The 19,346-nt window shown below is 48.8% G+C and overlaps 1 protein-coding gene across 6 annotated transcripts in view; it reads right to left on the minus strand.

The window, feature by feature from the left end:
* Positions 1–19,346, minus strand: part of BLM (BLM RecQ like helicase) — a 386,095-nt gene that overhangs the window by 106,803 nt on the left and 259,946 nt on the right. The gene's annotated exons all lie outside the window — the stretch shown is intronic.

A 19,346-nucleotide genomic window follows, 5' to 3' on the forward strand; every position in this document is an offset into this window, starting at 1 on the left:
GCTGTTGGGAGTGCCATTCATGAACCCTGTGACATCTGCTGAGGGCCTGACAGCTGCTTCAAAGGGGGATTAAAACACTGATGGAACACTTGGCTTCCTCTCATTCTGGTGCACAGTGGACAGCACTAGCTAATAATGGACTTTAAACTATCTAAGGGGAATCTGAGGCGCACTGACCATAAACCTGATGACCATGACACAATGGGTAAATATTCTAAGACAAAAAAGGCCAGTCACCCATGCCAGCCCTAGGATATCCTCCTACTACTTCCAGGCTGCGATGGAGAGACCCTTGCACAAAGGGCACGGTTGAGCCATCCTGGATGTCATCCTTCAAGCAATAGCTGCATCACGCCAAGCACTTGAGTTCAAAATCGACACTATGGTCACTGATCTAGGGCTGCTGAAAGATGACCGTAGACGACTGGCAGAAAGGGTTACTACCACTGAACGAACGCTGGAAGACCTGAACCCTGGGGTACATACACTGCACGAATGAATAACAACCATGGAGAACAGAGTAAAGACACTTGAGCTGCGGGAAAAGGACACAGAGAATAGGGCAAGGAGGAATAGTCTCAGAATTATTGGATTGCCCGAGCGATATGCCTGCGCCAAAAGGACTGCCTTCTTGGAAGAATGGATCTGCATTGAGGTAGCGCCCAAGGGCGTCTCCCCACTTTTTGTACCTGAACACACCCTCCTGGCCCCCAACATCTGGAGCAGGACCTCTACTGTTGTGGCCAAGGTCCTGCATTTCAAGGATCAAGATCATATTCTCAAAGGGGAAATAATGATGGAAAACTGGAAAGTGATGATTTTCCCTGACTTTACTTCCCTGCCCTAGCTATGGGAATGAAGCGAGCAGCTCCCCAGCGGGAGGACAGCCTGGCTGCCGGCAGCCAGCACAGCACCCACTGATCCTTAGGAAAAGAGCTAAAACCAGCATGAATGCGATCCTGTCCCACTCCCAAGCCTTACAGAAATGACAAGGAGCAGTGGAGGTGGTGGCGGCCATCAGTGGGGCGGGTTCTGAGCCTATCTTGAACCTGGGTGAAGATGAGCTACAGGATTCAGACTCAGAGCAAGCCTCGGTCTCCTCCCATAACTCTGATCTTTTCCTTTCACAGTTCACCCCTGGCACAGCAGATTAACTTATATAGGGCCACTGCCTGAGATGTGATAACCCAATGCTGGGTTTGGGAATGTTTAGATGCCCCACAGGCACTAGGATAGTGAGCATAGACAAATGGGGTGAGATTGGTTTTAAGTAACCCCTCTGTATTCCCTGGATGGCGTGTAGTGAGGCCAGGAAGATCTCAGATGAGTCTGCCCCACAGTGCCGAGTTGTGCTTACGGAACATGAGTAAATGTTACTTCATTGTTTACTAGTTTGGATAAGGGTGACTTCACTTCTTGTCCTGGGGTTGGAGAGTTTGGATGTTATTTGTTTTACGGTGGGGTAAGTCTTGGTCCACCCCTGCCTCTATTGGTGGGCCTTCTGCCCGATGGGTTAAAGCCACTTACCCTCCCTTGGGCTACGACCTGACAGAGATGACTCATAGATGTCACTTCTGATTCTCACCATGGTGGCTCCCTTGACTTATGCATTTGTCAGTTGCAACGTCAGGGGGATTGAACAGCAGGGTAAAACCTTACAAGGTACACACATCTTTAAAGCGAAGGAGAGCCCACATCACTGTGTTGCAGGAAATCCACCTCACCTCCCCATAGAGGGACACACTGCACAGGTGATGGTTGAACACATAAATGTATTCTGTTTTCACCAGAGAGGTCCGGATCTGGGTCCGCCCTGGGGTCCCATTCCAAAAGACGTGGAAACTTACTGACCCTAACGAGAGGTATGTCCTAGTATTAGGCCATCTCTCAGTCGGGACCTGACCGTAGTTGGATTCTATGCCCCTAACTTGGAGTTCTTTTTCTCCAAAGGCTTGTCTCGAACACTGGCACTACACCAGACACAACCTATCATACTTGGCGGAGACTACAACAGTGTGACAGACTCCACACTAGATAGGTCCCATCCACCACGGGGGGATTCCCCTGTCCTGGGACTGGTGCAAAGGTTTTGGGACTGGCAGCGACAATGGGGCCTGGTGGACTCCTGGAGACAGCTGCACCTGAGGACTAGTGATTATTAATTCTTTTCAGGACTGCACAACCTCCATGTGAGGTTAGGTAGCTTTCTCTGCTCCCCAGACGTGTCTGGATCAGTGCGACATGCAGAATACCTTTGCCGCACAGTCGCTGACCACAACCCAATATAACTTATACTGGACTGGCCCAGGGAACGGCCCTGAAGCCCAGACTGGCGCCTCCATGTGGAGCCCCTGGATGACTCAGCATTTAAACAGTCTGTCAGAGACGCTGTTAGAAACTACTATGTGGATAATGCACACTCAACAGTACCTCTTCTAATTGAGTGGGAGTAAACGTATAGCTAAAGTGGTGGGAGTTCGGCAAACTTTGTTATGGAAAGTACAGACCTAGGAGAGAACCCTTAGAGAGGTGGGGAGAGCCCTCCCTAGAAATCAGGAGCTCCAACAGCAGGTACTTGATGCGAAATAACAACTTGGAGAAGCTTAGATGCTTCAACTATAAAGATAAAGCGGGTACACTTTTAGCATGGCTCACTAGCCCCTCTTCTATAAGTTCCCTGATCCCAGAAATAGAGTCAGCAGCAGTCATAAGCCTATATGATCAGCATGCCATCAATCAACGATTTGAGGACTATTACACAACTTTGTGCGCCCCCTTCCCTTTGAGCCCTCACGGGAGACATTGGCTGACTTCTTGGCTTCTGCAACACTACCACGCTTAAGTGCAGATGATGCTGAAGAAGTGGGAGGCCCCTACAACCTTGCAATAAGTGTGAGCTGCAGTCCGGGCCATGGCATGGGGCAAGGTGCCTGGAACAGACGGCCTCCCAGTCAAATTTTTGCCACATAAGGACCTAGCACCTGAATTAGTGGATTTATATGCCGCAGTTAGAGAGGCTGCTCAGCTCCTGACCACCACTGGAGAGGCCCTAGTGGTCCCCCTGCTGAAACCGGTGAATCGCATACTGGCCTCCTGCCTCCTTCCCCACATGATTACCCATTATCAATGCTCAATATGGACTATAAAATTATGAGTCGCATACTGGCCTCCCGCCTCCTTCCCAACACGACCGCGCTTATACATTTTGACCAAACCGGATTCATCCTGGGGTGGAACACAGTGCTAAATATCCGGAGACTTCTCTCCCTTATGGATACTGTGGGCCCAGACAGTGTAAAATAGCAATATGCAATAGTGGCCCTAGGGGGAGCCCAAACCATATACTAAGAAAGTGGAATGTGAACACAGGGCCCCCACCCAGGTAGGTAAATCGTGTACAGGGGAGATGGGAGTACTAAGATACTACACAGGTAAGTAATACAGTACCCCCCAGCGACCAGGAATGCAGGAGTAAAACACTGGATTTCCCCCAAACCACCCCAAAGGATGAAAAGAAGAAAAAGAAGACACCCAGAACAGCCTGCAAGGAACCAGCAGTGGATTACCGAAGATGGAGATCCATGGAGAGAGGGGACCAAGTCCAGAAGTGTCGATGGAGTCCGAGAGGAGTAGGAGATACTATCCACCCAGAGGTACCTTTTGGAGTTGGGTGACGAAGAAGGAAGCCAGGTCAGCACTGCGGCCCAAAAGCTGGAGAGGAGTTCCTGACGTGCAAAAGATGTCCCACGCCAGAAGCTGGATTGCAGATGGGTGTCTGAGAAGGATTTCCATCAACAAGCCTTGGCAAAGGCAAACTCACGGTTGGAGGAAAAGAGGTGCTGCTGGGGACCAGCAAGGTCCAGGAGGACTCTATCCACGAGGGGGAGTCACAGGGGACCCTCCGTGTCGCAGAAGTCCCACAGGAGCAGAGGCAGCACCCACAGGTGTCCCACAGGGCAGGGACACAAAAGTAGCTGAAGCAGCCCACGCAGCACCATAGACGTTGCTCCCACGTCACCGGAGAACCACGCAGCGGCCCAGGAGTTGCAGGAGGGAGTGCTGGGGGCTTGAGCTATAGGTTGTCTCATGTTCCCCTTGGAGGTGAAGCAAACAAGCCTTGGCAGCTGCAAAGGACTCTGTGCACGGGGGTACTGTCTTGTGTGGAGTGAAACCACCACCAAAGTGCGACAGCTGGTAGAGAGGACCAAGGGAGGCTCTCCGGACCACCACCGGTGATGCAGGACCCACACCACTCAGCATAAGGGGAGATCCACGCCGTCAGTCAATGCAGCCAGGTACCTGTAGTTACAGGGGAGTGATGCCTTCACCCCAAGGGGAATTCCTTCTTCTTCTTCTTGTGCAGGCTGAAGAGTCGCAGTCTTCTTAGGATGCACAGCCGGAGAAATGTCGCAAAGTTGGCAGGAGTTCCCGGATACAATGTTGCAGAAGAGTCTTCCTCGTGGATCTGCAGCCTGTAGGTTTCCTGGAGTCCAGTCGCGGTTTGTGAGGCCAGAAGTCGAGATTGCAGAGGAGTCCTGCTGGAATCTTGCAAGCTCAATCTGAGGACCCACCCCAGAGGAAGACCATAAGTAGCCCAAAGAGGGGGCTTGGTCACCTAACCAGATAACTACCTAGCAGAGCGTGCCTCTGACTTCACCTGCCTGGCCACTCGGATGCTCCCAGAGTTCACTGCCAACCTTGGAATCAAGATGACAGAACCCAGGGACCCTCTGCAGGACCTCTGAGCACCAGCCCTGTGATGGTGATGGATAAGGGAGTGGTCACCCCCCTTTCCATTGTCCAATTTCGCGCCAGAGCAGGGTCCCTTAACCAGTGTAGACTGGTTTATGCAAGGAGGGCACCAAATGTGCCCTTCAAAAGATTGCCAGTGGCTTGGGGAGGCTATACCTCCCAAGCCTGTAACAACTATTTCCAAAGGGTGGAAGTGTAACACCCCTCTCCCAAAGGAAATCCTTTATTCTGCCTTCCTGGGCTTGAGCTTCTCAAGCAGCAGGAGGGCAGAAACCTGTCTGAGGGGTGGCATCAGCTGGGCTGCCCGGTAAAACTCTGCAAGACTGGTGGTAGCAATGCTGGAGGTCCTTTGAGGAGCTCCCAGAGTGCGTGGAATCATACTGCCAACAGTATTGGGGTATGATTCCGACATGTTTGATATCAAATATGCCCAGGTGCGGAGTTACCATTATGTAGCTGGACATAGGTAGTGACCTATGTACAGTACATATTTAAAATTGCGTCCCCACACTCACGAAGTCCAGTAAAATGGGGCTGGAGTTCGTGGGGGCACCTCTGCTAGTGCAGGGGTGCCCTCACATACAGGTACCTGCACCCTGCCCTCTGGGCTGAGAGGGCCTACCATAGGCGTGACTTACAGTGACCTGGTGAGGTGACCTGTAGTGAAACCGAGTGTGTGCACCCAGTTCACGCAGACTGCAATGGCAGGCCTGCAGAACCCTTTGCAGGGGCTCTCTATGGGTGGCAGAATAATTGCTGCAGCCCATAGGGATCCCCTGGAACCCCAATGCCCTGGGTACCTAGGTACCATATACTAGGGACTTACATGGGGGGACCAGTATGCCAATTGTAGGCAGAAAAAGGTACAATTTGGAGGAGAGAGCAAAACTACTGGGGTCCTGGTTAGCAGCAACCCAGTAAACAGTCAAACATACTGACAACAGGCATAAAACGAGGGTAATCATGCCAAGAAAGAGGGCACTTTCCTACAGGGGACATCCAACCAGGGACTGAACCGTCAGGGAACACCCTACAGGATGCTCATTATATGCTACTTTTCCTCACCAAAGCAGAGGAGGGCCTACCAGGAGCAATCTTGCTATTGGAGCAATTCCGTGCCAGATTGGGCCTGTGTGTACAGTTGCAGAAGTCACCCTTGTTCTCTCTAAAACACCACATGTAATGCCCCCTGGATTTACACAGGCTCACGTGGGAGGGCTCCTGCATGAAATACTTTGGGTCAAAATATTTTATAAATCCAGGGATGTCCTGAATGTTAACATTGGGGCGGCTATCAGGGTGTTTTGTGCAATCCCCCCGCCCAATTATTCATGGTGGGAAGTATAGCAATTGCCAAAATGGTAGCACCTTCCTGCCTGTTGTATTTTTTTGCTATGCTGCCAATTCTAATCCATTGTGGACTCTTCCGGGAGATGGATTTGCTGCTGTGGGGCTTATCTGGGGAACAGGCAGACGTAGAGTAGTCATGACTAAATTGTGCACGCAGAACCACACCTGCCGAGGGGCTAGCAGCTCCTGCCTTTGAAATATATTACCTGGCGGCCCAGATACAGTGGCTCAATCAATGGGTGCACAGCTAGCTGCAACCTGGGTGATCCATGCGGGGTCCCGGGTCTGCGTGTGCTGCTTCGGCTTCTCCTGACCCCCAATCACCCTAACATTGGAGGATCCTTGGAGGATCCATGGAGTGCGAACAGTCAATGTTGCTGGCAGCACTGCCTACAACGCACACAAACCCCCGCCCTATGAACCAGACCTGCCACTGCAGAGCTTGGAGGTGCTAAACACAACTGGACACCTGAGAGGAGTAACGAAATGGGCGACACATGGCATAATCCAGGTGGCAGACCTTTACAGGGATGGCAAACTAATGTCCTTTGAGGATCTCTCAGAAAAATTTGAACTACCGCTGGGACAATTTCTGCTACACCGCTCAGCAATGATGACTGTGCGAGACCACTGGGGCAGCGGAGTGGCGGAGCCTCCTGTGCACAATGGTAGCCCGGCGCTCTGTACGACTACAAGCAAAACACCGGCAATCACTCTTCTTTAACAATCACTACGGGAGAACATAAACACACCCTTGGAAGAACTACTACTAAAATGCGAAGAAGATGCAACACTTCCAATCCCTGACACGCAATGGACATCAATCCTAGCTAATACATACAGTTTCCCACAACGCCCGATTTAACCACATTATTTTTTATTTTTTACATAGAACGCACTTTATACCAGGAAAATCACAAGACTATTCAGAGCGTGAGGTGGGCTGCCCTAAATGTGGAAATGCTCCACATGGTGTGAAACTGCCTTACCTTGAGAGATTAACGGGAGGGCATCATTGCATGCATAAACAAGGTTATTGAGAGAACAATCCCCTGCACCCCAGTGACGTGCTTATTGTGGGGGATTCCCATGATCAGCTAAGTATAAGGTACCTACCAAGTTCATGGATTTAACCCTAGTGCTTGCAAAGAGAGAGATTACAGGGAAATGGAAAGCCACCACCATCCCTTAGTTATACACATGAAAAGAGGTCCTCACTCTATGGGTTAGATATGAAAGTGTAGTATTATGCTTAGAGGTGAGACGAGGACATAGCACGATTGACAAAGCCAAGACCTGGGATGCATTAGTGGAATGCCTGAAAGAACATGTTACCGACGCCCCTGAGATTTCCTTACTGTCAGACCAAGAACCGAGGGATACTTAAACCTTTGCAGTTATGAACGGGAATTGCTTTGGGTCGTATGTGCATCTGAGATAGTGCAGAGGTCAGCTCCTTTCTGTGCCGACTCATATTTATATATATATATATATATATATGGAAAATGTCACTTACCCAGTGTACATCTGTTCGTGGCATGAGACGCTGCAGATTCACATGCTGTGCATATCCCGCCATCTAGTGTTGGGCTCGGAGTGTTACAAGTTGTTTTTCTTCGAAGAAGTCCTTTCGAGTCACAAGATCGAGGGACTCCTCCCATTTCGGCTCCATTGCACATGGGATTGTTTTCCCCGCAGAGGGTGAGGTAGGAGTTGTGTTTATAGTAATAATGCCCATGCAATGAAATAAGTATGTATGTACATAATGTGACTAAAAGTGTTATATTTAAAAATTTTCAAATGTACAAGTTTAATTTTATTCAACTTATAACGGCTACAGGCTCCCGGGGAGGTGGGAGGGCGCATGTGAATCTGCAGCGTCTCATGCCACGAACAGATGTACACTGGGTAAGTGACATTTTCCGTTCGATGGCATGTGTAGCTGCAGATACACATGCTGTGCATAGACTAGTAAGCAGTTATCTCCCCAAAAGCGGTGGTTTAGCCTGTAGGAGTTGAAGTTGTCTGAAATAATGTTCTTAGTACTGCTTGTCCTACTGTGGCTTGTTGTGTTGTTAACACATCCACGCAGTAATGTTTAGTAAATGTATGAGGCGTAGACAATGTGGCTGCCTTACATATTTCCGTCATTGGTATATTTCCTAGAAAAGCTATTGTGGCGCCTTTCTTTCTAGCGGAGTGTGCCTTCGGTGTAATAGGCAGTTCTCTTTTAGCTTTAACATAACAGGTTTGAATACATTTAACTATCCATCTGGCAATGCCTTGTTTGGATATTGGATTCCCTGTATGAGGTTTTTGGTAAGCTACAAACAATTGTTTTGTTTTGCGAAGCTGTTTTGTTCTATCAATGTAGTACATTAGAGCTCTTTTTATGTCTAATGTATGTAATGCTCTTTCAGCTACAGAGTCTGGTTGTGGAAAAAACACTGGCAGTTCCACAGTTTGGTTTAAGTGGAACGGTGATATAACTTTTGGCAAAAATTTGGGATTTGTGCGTAGAACCACTTTACGTTTGTGTATTTGTATAAAGGGTTCTTGAATGGTAAAGGCTTGTATTTCACTCACTCTTCTGAGGGATGTGATAGCTATTAGAAAGGCTACTTTCCAGGTTAAGTATTGCATTTCGCAAGAGTGCATGGGTTCGAATGGTGGACCCATGAGTCGCGTTAATACAATATTGAGGTTCCACGAAGGGACTGGTGGTGTTCTTGGTGGAATGATCCTTTTTAGACCCTCCATAAATGCTTTTATGACTGGGATTCTAAATAGTGAAGTTGAATGTGTAATTTGCAGATATGCTGAAATTGCTGTGAGATGTATTTTAATGGGCGAAAAAGCTAAGTTAGATTTTTGTAAGTGTAGTAAGTAGCTTACAATGTCTCTTGCGGACGCGTGTAATGGGTGAATTTGATTATTTTGACAGTAATAAACAAATCGTTTCCCTTTATTTGCGTAGCAATGTCTTGTAGTAGGTTTTCTAGCCTGTTAGATGACCTCCATACATTCTTGTGTAAGGTCTAGGTGTCCGAATTCTAAGACTTCAGGAGCCAGATCGCTAGATTGAGCGATACTGGACTCTGGTGTCTGATCTGCTGTTTGTGTTGAGATAACAGATCTGGTCTGTTTGATATGAGGCACTACTGACAGGTCTAGTAATGTTGTGTACCAAGGTTGTCGTGCCCAAGTTGGTGCTATTAGTATTAGTTTGAGTTTGTTTTGACTCAATTTGTTTACAAGATACGGAAGGAGTGGGAGAGGGGGAAAAGCGTAAGCAAATATCCCTGACCAACTCATCCATAACGCATTGCCTTAGGAGTGAGACTGTGGGTACCTGGATGCGAAGTTTTGGCATTTTGCGTTTTCTTTTGTTGCAAATAGGTCTATTTGTGGTGTTCCCCACTTTTGGAAGTTGGTTTGTAGTATCTGTGGATGAATCTCCCATTCGTGGATCTGTTGGTGATCTCGACTGAGATTGTCTGTCAATTGGTTTTGAATTCCTGGGATGTATTGCGCTATAAGGCGAATGTGATTGTGAATCGCCCAATGCCAAATTTTTTGTGCTAAGAGGCACAGTTGTGATGAGTGTGTGCCTCCCTGTTTGTTTAAGTAATACATTGTTGTCATGTTGTCTGTTTTGACAAGAATGTGTTTGTGGGTTATTAGCGGTTGAAATGCTTTCAACGCTAGAAACACTGCTAGTAGTTCTAGCTGATTTATGTGAAGTTGTTTCTGCTGAGTGTCCCATTGTCCCTGGATGCTGTGTTGGTTGAGATGTGCTCCCCATCCTACCATGGAAGCATCTGTTGTGATTACGTATTGAGGCACTTGGTCTTGGAAAGGCCGCCCTTGGTTTAAATTTACAGGATTCCACCATTGAAGCGAGGTGTGTGTTTGGCGGTCTATCAACACTAGATCTTGAAGTTGACCCTGCGCTTGTGTCCATTGTGTTGCTAGGCACTGTTGTAAGGGCCGCATGTGTAATCTTGCGTTTGGGACAATGGCTATGCATGAGGACATCATGCCTAGTAGTTTCATCACTAATTTTACCTGATACCTTTGGTTTGGGTGCATGCTTTGTATTACGTTTTGGAATGCTTGTACCCTTTGTGGACTTCTTTTTTTGTGTTGATTGTTGCTCCTAAGTATTGTTGTATTTGTCACGGCTGTAAGTGTGATTTTTGGTAGTTTAGTGAGAACCCTAGTTTGTGAAGGGTTTCTATGACGTATTTTGTGTGTTGAAGACACTGTTTCTGGGTGTTGGTTTTGATTAACCAATCGTCTAGATACGGGAATACGTGTATGTGCTGTCTTCTGATATGTGCTGCTACTACTGCAAGGCATTTTGTAAATACCCTTGGTGCTGTTGTTATTCCGAATGGTAACACTATGAACTGGTAATGTACTCCTTGGAATACAAACCTTAAGTATTTCCTGTGTGAAGGATGTATGGGTATATGGAAGTACGCATCTTTGAGATCTAATGTCGTCATGTAGTCTTGTTGTTTGAGCAAGGGGATTACGTCTTGAAGTGTTACCATGTGAAAGTGATCTGATTTGATGTAAAGATTTAGGGGGTCATTCTGACCCCGGCGGTCTCAGACCGCCGGGGCCAGGGTCGGCGGGAGCACCGCCGACAGACCGGCGGTGCCCCGCAGGGCATTCTGAACCGCCGCGGTCAGACTAGGAAAACCGGCGGTCTCCCGCCGGTTTTCCGCTGCCCTACAGAATCCTCCATGGCGGCGGAGCGCGCTCCGCCGCCATGGGGATTCTGACACCCCCTACCGCCATCCTGTTCCTGGCGGGTCTCCCGCCAGGAACAGGATGGCGGTAGGGGGTGCCGCGGGGCCCCTGCAGTGCCCATGCCAATGGCATGGGCACTGCAGGGGCCCCTGTAAGAGGGCCCCAAAAAGAATTTCAGTGTCTGCCTAGCAGACACTGAAATTCGCGACAGGTGCTACTGCACCCGTCGCACTCCAACAACTCCGCCGGCTCCATTCGGAGCCGGCTTCATCGTTGCTGGGTCTTTCCCGCTGTGCTGGCGGGCGGCCTTTTGGCGGTCGCCCGCCAGCACAGCGGGAAAGCCAGAATGGCCGCCGCGGTCTTGTGACCGCGGTGCGGTCATTTGGTGGTAACCGCATGGCGGGCGGCGACCGCCGCCCGCCGCGGTTAGAATCACCGCCTTAGTGTTCTGAGATCTAATATAGGTCTTAGAGTTTTGTCCTTTTTGGGTATGAGAAAGTACAGTGAGTAAACCCCTGTCCCTTTTTGATGACTGGGTGCTAGTTCTATTGCTTCCTTTTGTAACAACGCTTGGACTTCTATCTGTAATAGATCCATGTGTTGTTTGGACATGTTGTGTGTTTTTGGCGGCACATTTGGTGGTAATTGTAGGAATTCTATGCAATAGCCATGTTGGATGATGGCTAGGACCCACGAGTCCGTTAATATTTCCTCCCAATTTTGGTAAAAATCTGTTAGTCTGCCCCCCACTGGTGTTACGTGTTGGGGATTTGTGACACTGAAGTCACTAATTGTTTTGAGGGGTTTTGGGACTTTGGAACTTCCCTCTAGTCTTAGAGAACTGTCCCCCTCTGTATTGTCCCCGAAAGCCTCCTCTCTGATAGTGGCTCTGGTATGTGGGCCTGGTTTGTGAAGTTGAGGGTTCTGTTGTTTGAGCCCGAAACCCCCCTCTAAATTGTGTTTTCCTAAAAGTGCCTCTGCTCTGTGGGGAGTAGAGCGCGCCCATGGCTTTGGCCGTATCTGTATCTTTTTTCAACTTCTCGATAGCAGTGTCCACTTCCGGCTCAAACAACTGCTGTCCATTAAAAGGCATATTAAGCACAGCCTGTTGGATTTCGGACTTGAATCCTGAGGTGCGCAACCATGCATGTCTCCGAATTGTCACCGCTGTATTTACAGTTCTTGCAGCTGTGTCTGCTGCGTCCATTGCTGAACGTATCTGGTTATTTGAGATACTTTTTCCTTCTTCTACCACCTGTTGTGCACGTTTTTGGAACTCTTTGGGCAGTTGTTCAATAAAGTGTTGCATTTCATCCCAGTGGGCTCTGTCATATCTTGACAGCAAAGCCTGTGAATTCGCAATGCGCCATTGATTGGCTGCTTGTGCTGCCACTCTTTTCCCCGCTGCATCGAACTTGCGACTTTGTCGGGTGGTGGTGCATCGCCAGAGGTGTGTGAATTCGCCCTTTTACGTGCTGCGCCAACTACTACTGAGTCCAGTGTCAGTTGCTGCGTAATGTACATTGGGTCTGTTGGTGGAGGCTTGTACTTTTTCTCCACCCTAGGAGTAATAGCCCTGCCTTTCACGGGTTCTTGAAATATTTCCTTTGCGTGTTTCAACATTCCCGGTAGCATTCGAAGACTCTGGTACTGATTCTGTGTGGATGACAGAGTATTAAATAAAAAGTCATCTTCGATAGGTTCAGCGTGCAGTGTGACGTTGTGAAACGCAGCTGGTCTGGACACCACCTGCGTGTAAGCCGTACTGTCCTCAGGTGGTGATGGTCTTGCCCGGTAACAGTCAGGACTGTTATCTGACACGGGCGCATCATAAAGATCCCATGCATCTGGGTCATCTTGGCTCATGCTTGTGTGTGTTGGAGACTGCACCATTGGTGGGCTAGCGATTGGTGATGATTGAGGTGCGCGTTGAGGTGATGGTGGCGGAGTTACTTGTTTTGCCACCTTTGCTTGTGGTGGTTTATCCTTCTCCTGGAAAGCCAGTTTCCTTTTCATTCTTATAGGAGGGAGAGTTCTTATCTTCCCTGTCTCCTTTTGGATATGGAGCCTTCTCTGTGTATAACCTGGCTCCCCTGCTTCTAGTTCCTGTCCGAATTTATGGCTTTGCATTTGTATGGAAAGCCCTTGCTCCTCAGTGTAGGAACTTGTTTTCGGCTCCGAAGCCGGATGTTTCGGGATCGAAACCTTTTCCACCATCTTTTTCGGCTCCAAAGCCACTTTTTTGTGTTTCGGTGTTCCGATCTCTCGGTGCCGAGTCGTCTCGGTGCCGGTATCTCGATGTCGAGATTGTTCTGACCCGGTGTCTCGGGGTCGAGTCTTTTCTGTGCCAGTATCTCGACCGGAGTCGGATGACTTCGACACATGCGTGCCCTTTTTCGGTGCCAATGGGAGGTCACCAATTTTTTGTGTTAAGCCATGGCCTGCTGGCGGTGGCGTCCCCTGGGCTCTGATGAATTTTCCGTCAGTTTTGGCTGGGGCGATTTTACTCACGGTTTTCGGCGTCTGTTCTGTTTCGGCCTCGTCCGAGTCAGCAATGGAGAAGGTTTCTTCTTCCTCCAAGTCTCGATGTCCTGACGGCGCTGACGCCATTTGAAGTCTTCTCGCTCTCCGGTCCCTCCGCGTTTTCCTCGATCGAAACGCTCGACAGGCCTCACAGGTATCCTCTTTGTGTTCGAGAGACAAACACAAGTTACAGACCAAATGTTGATCTGTGTAAGGATACTTGTTGTGGCATTCCGGGCAGAAGCGGAATGGTGTCCGTTCCATGAGTCTTGTCGACGCACTTGGTCGGGCCAACCAGGCCCCGCCGGGGAACCGAAACCCCGAAGGGCCACCGGAGCTCTTCAAAATTCGGTGTCGATCTGTGTTAACTAACCCGATACCGAATGCAAACAATACCGTCACATTTTTCCGATATCTAACCAATTTTCCGAACCGAAACATGGAGCGTAGAGGAAGACGTCCGAACCCGATGGCGGAAAGAAAACAATCTAAGATGGAGTTGATGCCCATGCGCAATGGAGCCGAAATGGGAGGAGTCCCTCGATCTTGTGACTCGAAAGGACTTCTTCGAAGAAAAACAACTTGTAACACTCCGAGCCCAACACTAGATGGCGGGATATGCACAGCATGTGTATCTGCAGCTACACATGCCATCAAACATATATATATATATATATATATATATATATATATATATATATATATATATATATATATATATATATATATATATGGTAAGGAAGTAGGACGGGTTGATATCTGTGCAGATTGGGTTGTCTTCCACACTGTGTTATGTACAGACCAATTTATTGGACAGGCTATGCTCATGTATGAACCAATATCACTGTACCCTTATTGTGTAACCTTTGCTTTGTTTATTGGACGTTGCACAGCTTATCATTGTATAAAAGCAATAAAACTTTGTAAAAAAACAAAACAAAATAAAAAACACCTTATGCTACAAAGATGACCAACATCCTACTAGCTTCACAAACCCCCAAAGTGCTTCAAACCATCCTGTCTTGATTCAAGGAGTTTCGTCTAGTGCGAGGATTAGAGGTTAATGCAGCGAAGACAAGTTTTATGTCTATAAATCACCACAAATCGTTTATAGAGAAAATGTTTATGGGTGGAGCGGAATTAGAAAGAGTCAATGCATTTGAGTATTTGGGTATCAAACTAACAAACAATATGTTGTGGAAAAATCGTGTAGGTAAAGCTTTCCTTAAACTCAAGCAGATATCTGGTGCTCTCATAATAGGGCATCATGCAATGCTTAGCAAACCAATGGCTCCACCATTACAGACATATGACTCTAAAGCTGTGGCTGCTGCATTGCATGGTGCAGAACATTGGTTTTTTGTAACATCAGATATGACTAAAACTGAACAAAAGTTTATAAGTGCTCTGGCGTTTCTTTTTATTAGTACTCCATCTTACCCGCTGGACATTGACATGGGCAGAAAGCTAATAGTTGATAAAGCAAGGCTACGACCTGTTTATTTTGGAGGAGAATAAGAACTACCCCTGAACTAGTTAAGTATGCGGAAGCCCTTTATGATGTTGTTAGGTCAGATAGTTTCCACAAAAATCAACTGGTATAAGAATATTAAATATATGTTGACTTCTTTTGGTCTAGAGAGTTTGTGGGAGTCTACCGATTTTGAGACATTTCCATCTAAGCAAATTTAGAAACTGTATTGGCAATGGATGGTACAGTCGGATGGCCTTAATCCCAATTGAGGGAACATGTCATTGGGCTTTGCCCAATTTAGGTCAACATCACAGTATGAACATTATTTGGATTATATTACAAACTCACTTACAAATAGTGCGTAGCAGATCTTAATGCAGAGTACAACCCATCGGGAGATCGTCAGCGTCTGCACCGCCCATCCTTTCTTCGCTCCAACATACCCCATGGGAGTTGGTTGTGCACCCGGAACTCTTTTGTTTGCTCAAGGTAGAACGACAATGCTCTTTTTGGGTCCAGATGGTGGAGTCACACCTCTTTGTTAGAGGGATGTGGAGGAGCGTAAAAAGTAGCAGGGTGATGGATTCACCTTTGTGAAATGGAGTAAAAACTTTCAGAAGAAAAGAGGCTTTTGTGCGACGCACCAGTTTGTAAGGATAGAAGGCGAGGTAAGAAGGCTTGAACAACAATGGCAAAAGCTTGCTCACTCACTCTTCAGACAGATTTGATCACCATGAGGAAGGCTTTTTTAATTGTAAGAAGCCTGAGAGAACAACTATGGAGCAGCTCAAAGGGAGCACACATCAAAAAGCTATAACAAGATTAAGGTGGTCATTATGAACACAGCGGAAACAATCGCCGTGTTCATGCTGGCAGTCAAAACACTGACTGCCAGTGACCCCGGAACCCCACTGGCCAGATAATTAACTTTTCTGTGAGCCGGCGGGCAGAAACCTTGTTTCCGCCCACCGGCTCACAGAAAGGCTCGGCCGGGACATTGACGGCGGCTCCACATGGAGCTGCCGTCAATGCCTCTGTGCGGCAGGTGCAGTTGCACCCACTGCGCGGGCAGTGACCTGCGCGATGGGGCATTGCACAGGGGCACCCCCCGCCAGCTTTTTCCTGGTGGGATATCCCGCCAGGAAAAGGATGGCGGGAAATTAAACATTATCCGCCGGGTAGCACAGCTACCCTGGCGGATGGCGTTTCAACCCGCCGCCAGGCTGCCTGACGGCGGGAGCCTGGCAGTGGGTGACGGCTGCCTCTGGCGCCCGTCACCATGTCCATTATATGGCGGTTTGGTCCGCCATGCCGGCTGGTGGCTTCAGCCGCCACTGCCGGCATGGCGGGCCAAACCTCCATGATCGTAATGAGGGCCTAAGTTCCCACTGAGGCATGCAAAATGTTGAAGGTGGAAAAAGATAAACAAGACCTTTAAAAAAACCTATGTACAATAGGGAACTCAAAGAGGGATGGTTGGTCCGGCAACCGCAAGAAAGCAGAGATAGCAGAGAGATTTTTTAAGAGTGCCAGGAGCAGAGCTCTGCTGTGCAAGAGAGAGACAATAAAAAACAGAACTTGAGAAAGAGGTGCAGAAAGGGGATCAATGTGTTTTTTGCACACTATGCCACAATTTGTTTTCCAACAAGAGGTGTATACATTCTTGGTGGAGGGACGTCTAGCTGCCAAGATGACATCACAGAGTTCGGGAGAAAGATTGAAAGCTGTTGACTGCCACCGCTCTGTCTCCACACAAGAAGGAGACTGGGACAGGTTCAGGTGGAGAACCCTCCCCCTACTGCTGCAACAGAATATCCTTCTGAATGGGCAGCCTGATCGGAGGATCGATGGTCATGCTCAGTAGCTTGAGATAACAGACTCTCTGTGCGCAGTCTGGAACCACAAAGATGACCTTGGCCCAGTTGTTCTTGAGAACTCTGGGCAGGAGTGGTATCGGCAGAAAGGAGGCCTGTGCTCCACTCAAAACAAAAAGCATCTCCAAGCGAGAGCTGCCCTTGGAATACCAGTGCACAAAACTGCTGACATTGCGCATTCTTTGAGGTAGCAAACAGATCTAACCAAGGTTCTCCCCACTGCTGAAAGGGAGCTTGCACCCCCACCAGATCAAGACACCATTCATGATCCACTAAGCATCAAAGGCTGAGTACGTCTGCCCCGACGTTGCAGCACCACATGGCGGTGGTGATGTCCATGAACACCTGCACTAACCTTCTCTTGATGGAGGGTAAAAAGGCTTTCGGTGCCAAACAGATCACACAGAGCTCCAACAAATTGATGGAGAGTCCGGATTCCGCCAGGCACCAGAATCCTCTGATCTCGACCTCCCCCACATGGCCACCCCATCCCAGGAGTGAAGCATCTGTCACTACTATTACATCTGTTGGGGAATGGACTGTGTTTTGCAGCTGACCCAAATGCAGTTCATTAACAATCACTGCAGATCTTTTGCAATTACTTCCGAAATCTGGACCATGTCGAAGAGATTCCCCTGATGCTGTGCCAATTGGAACTTCAGGTCCCACTGCAGAGCCTGAATAAGCCAACATGTACGCTTCACCAACAGGATGCAGGAAGACATGAGTCCCAACAGCCTCAAGGTATGTCTCACAGAAATCCAAGACAGAGGCTGTATGTAGGAAGTTGGCTCTGTATGTACTATTTCAAAGTAAGAAATAGCATGGACAGAGACAAAGGGTTCCCCTTAGAGGTAAGATAGTGGCAAAAAGAGATAATTCTAATGCTCTATTTTGTGGTAGTGTGGTCGAGCAGTAGGCTTATCAGAGGGTAGTGTTAAGCATTTGTTGTACACACACAGGCAATAAATGAGGAACACATACTCAAAGACAATTCAAGGCCAATAGGTTTTTGTATAGAAAAAAATATTTTCTTACTTTAAGAAGCACAGGTTCAAGATTTACAAGTAATACTTCAAATGAAAGGTACTTCACTTAGGTATCATAGGAACTTTGAATCAGCAAAATAGCACATACAGTTTTAGCAAAAATGGAAATAAGCTATTTTAAAACTAGACACAGTGCAAATTTCAACAGTTCCTGGGGGAGGTAAGTGTTTGTTAGTTTTGCAGGTAAGTAAACCACCTACAGGGTTCAAAGTTGGGTCCAAGGTAGCCCACCGTTGGGGGTTCAGGGCAACCCCAAAGTTACCACACCAGCAGTTCAGGGCCGGTCAGGTGCAGAGGTCAAAGTGGTGCCCAAAACACATAGGCTTCAATGGAGAAGGGGGTGCCCCGGTTCCAGTCTGCCAGCAGGTAGGTACCCGCGTCTTCGGAGGGCAGACCAGGGGGGTTTTGTAGGGCACCGGGGGGTCACAAGTCAGCACAAAAAGTACAACCTCAGCGGCACGGGGTGGCCGGGTGCAGAGTGCAAACAGGCATCAGGTTTGCAATGGAGTTCAATGGGAGACCCAGGGGTCTCTTCAGCGAAGCAGGCAGGCAAGGGGGGGGGGGGCTCCTCGGTGTAGCCACCACCTGGGCAAGGGAGAGGGCCACCTGGGGGTCGCTTCTGCACTGGAGGTCGGATCCTTCAGGTCCTGGGGGCTACGGGTGCAGTGTCTTTACCAGGCGTCGAGTTCTTAGAAGCAGGCAGTCGCGTTCAGGGGGAGCCTCTGGATTCCCTCTGCAGGCGTTGCTGGGGGGGGCTCAACTCTGGCTACTCACAGGGTCGCAGTCGTCAGGGAGTCCTCCCTGTAGTGTTGGTTATCCGCAGGTCGAGCCGGGGGCGTCGGGTGCAGAGTGGAAAGCCTCACACTTCCGGCGGGAAACGTGTGGTCTTTAAAAGTTGCTTCTTTGTTGCAAAGTTGCAGTCTTTGTGGAACAGGGCCGCTGTCCTCTGGAGTTCCTGGTCCTTTTAGATGCAGGGTAGTCCTCTGAAGCTTCAGAGGTTGCTGGACCCTGGGGAACGCGTCGCTGTTGCAGTTTCTCTTGAAGTGGGGAGAAAGGCCGGTAGGGCTGGGGCCAAAGCAGTTGGTGTCTCCGTCTTCTCTGCAGGGCTTTCAGGTCAGCAGTCCTTCTTCGTCTTCAGGTTGCAGGAATCTATCTTGCTTGGTTCTGGGGGCCCCTAAATACTCAATTTAGGGGTGTGTTTAGGTCTGGGGGGTTAGTAGCCAATGGCTACTAGCCCTGAGGGTGGCTACACCCTCTTTGTGCCTCCTCCCTGAGGGGAGGAGGGCACATCCCTAATCCTATTGGGGGAATCCTCCATCTGCAAGATGGAGGATTTCTAAAAGTCAGAGTCACCTCAGCTCAGGACACCTTAGGGGCTGTCCTGACTGGCCAGTGACGACTCCTTGTTTTTCTCATTATCCCCCTCTGGCCTTTCCGGCAAAAGTGGGGCCGTGGCCCCACGGGGGCGGGCATCTCCACTAGCTGGAGTGCCCTGGGGCGCTGTAACAAAGGGGGTGAGCCTTTGAGGCTCACCGCCAGGTGTTACAGTTCCTGCAGGGGGAG

Source organism: Pleurodeles waltl, chromosome 3_1 (genome assembly GCF_031143425.1).
Source record: "Pleurodeles waltl isolate 20211129_DDA chromosome 3_1, aPleWal1.hap1.20221129, whole genome shotgun sequence".
In the NCBI taxonomy this organism is placed as follows: domain Eukaryota; kingdom Metazoa; phylum Chordata; class Amphibia; order Caudata; family Salamandridae; genus Pleurodeles; species Pleurodeles waltl.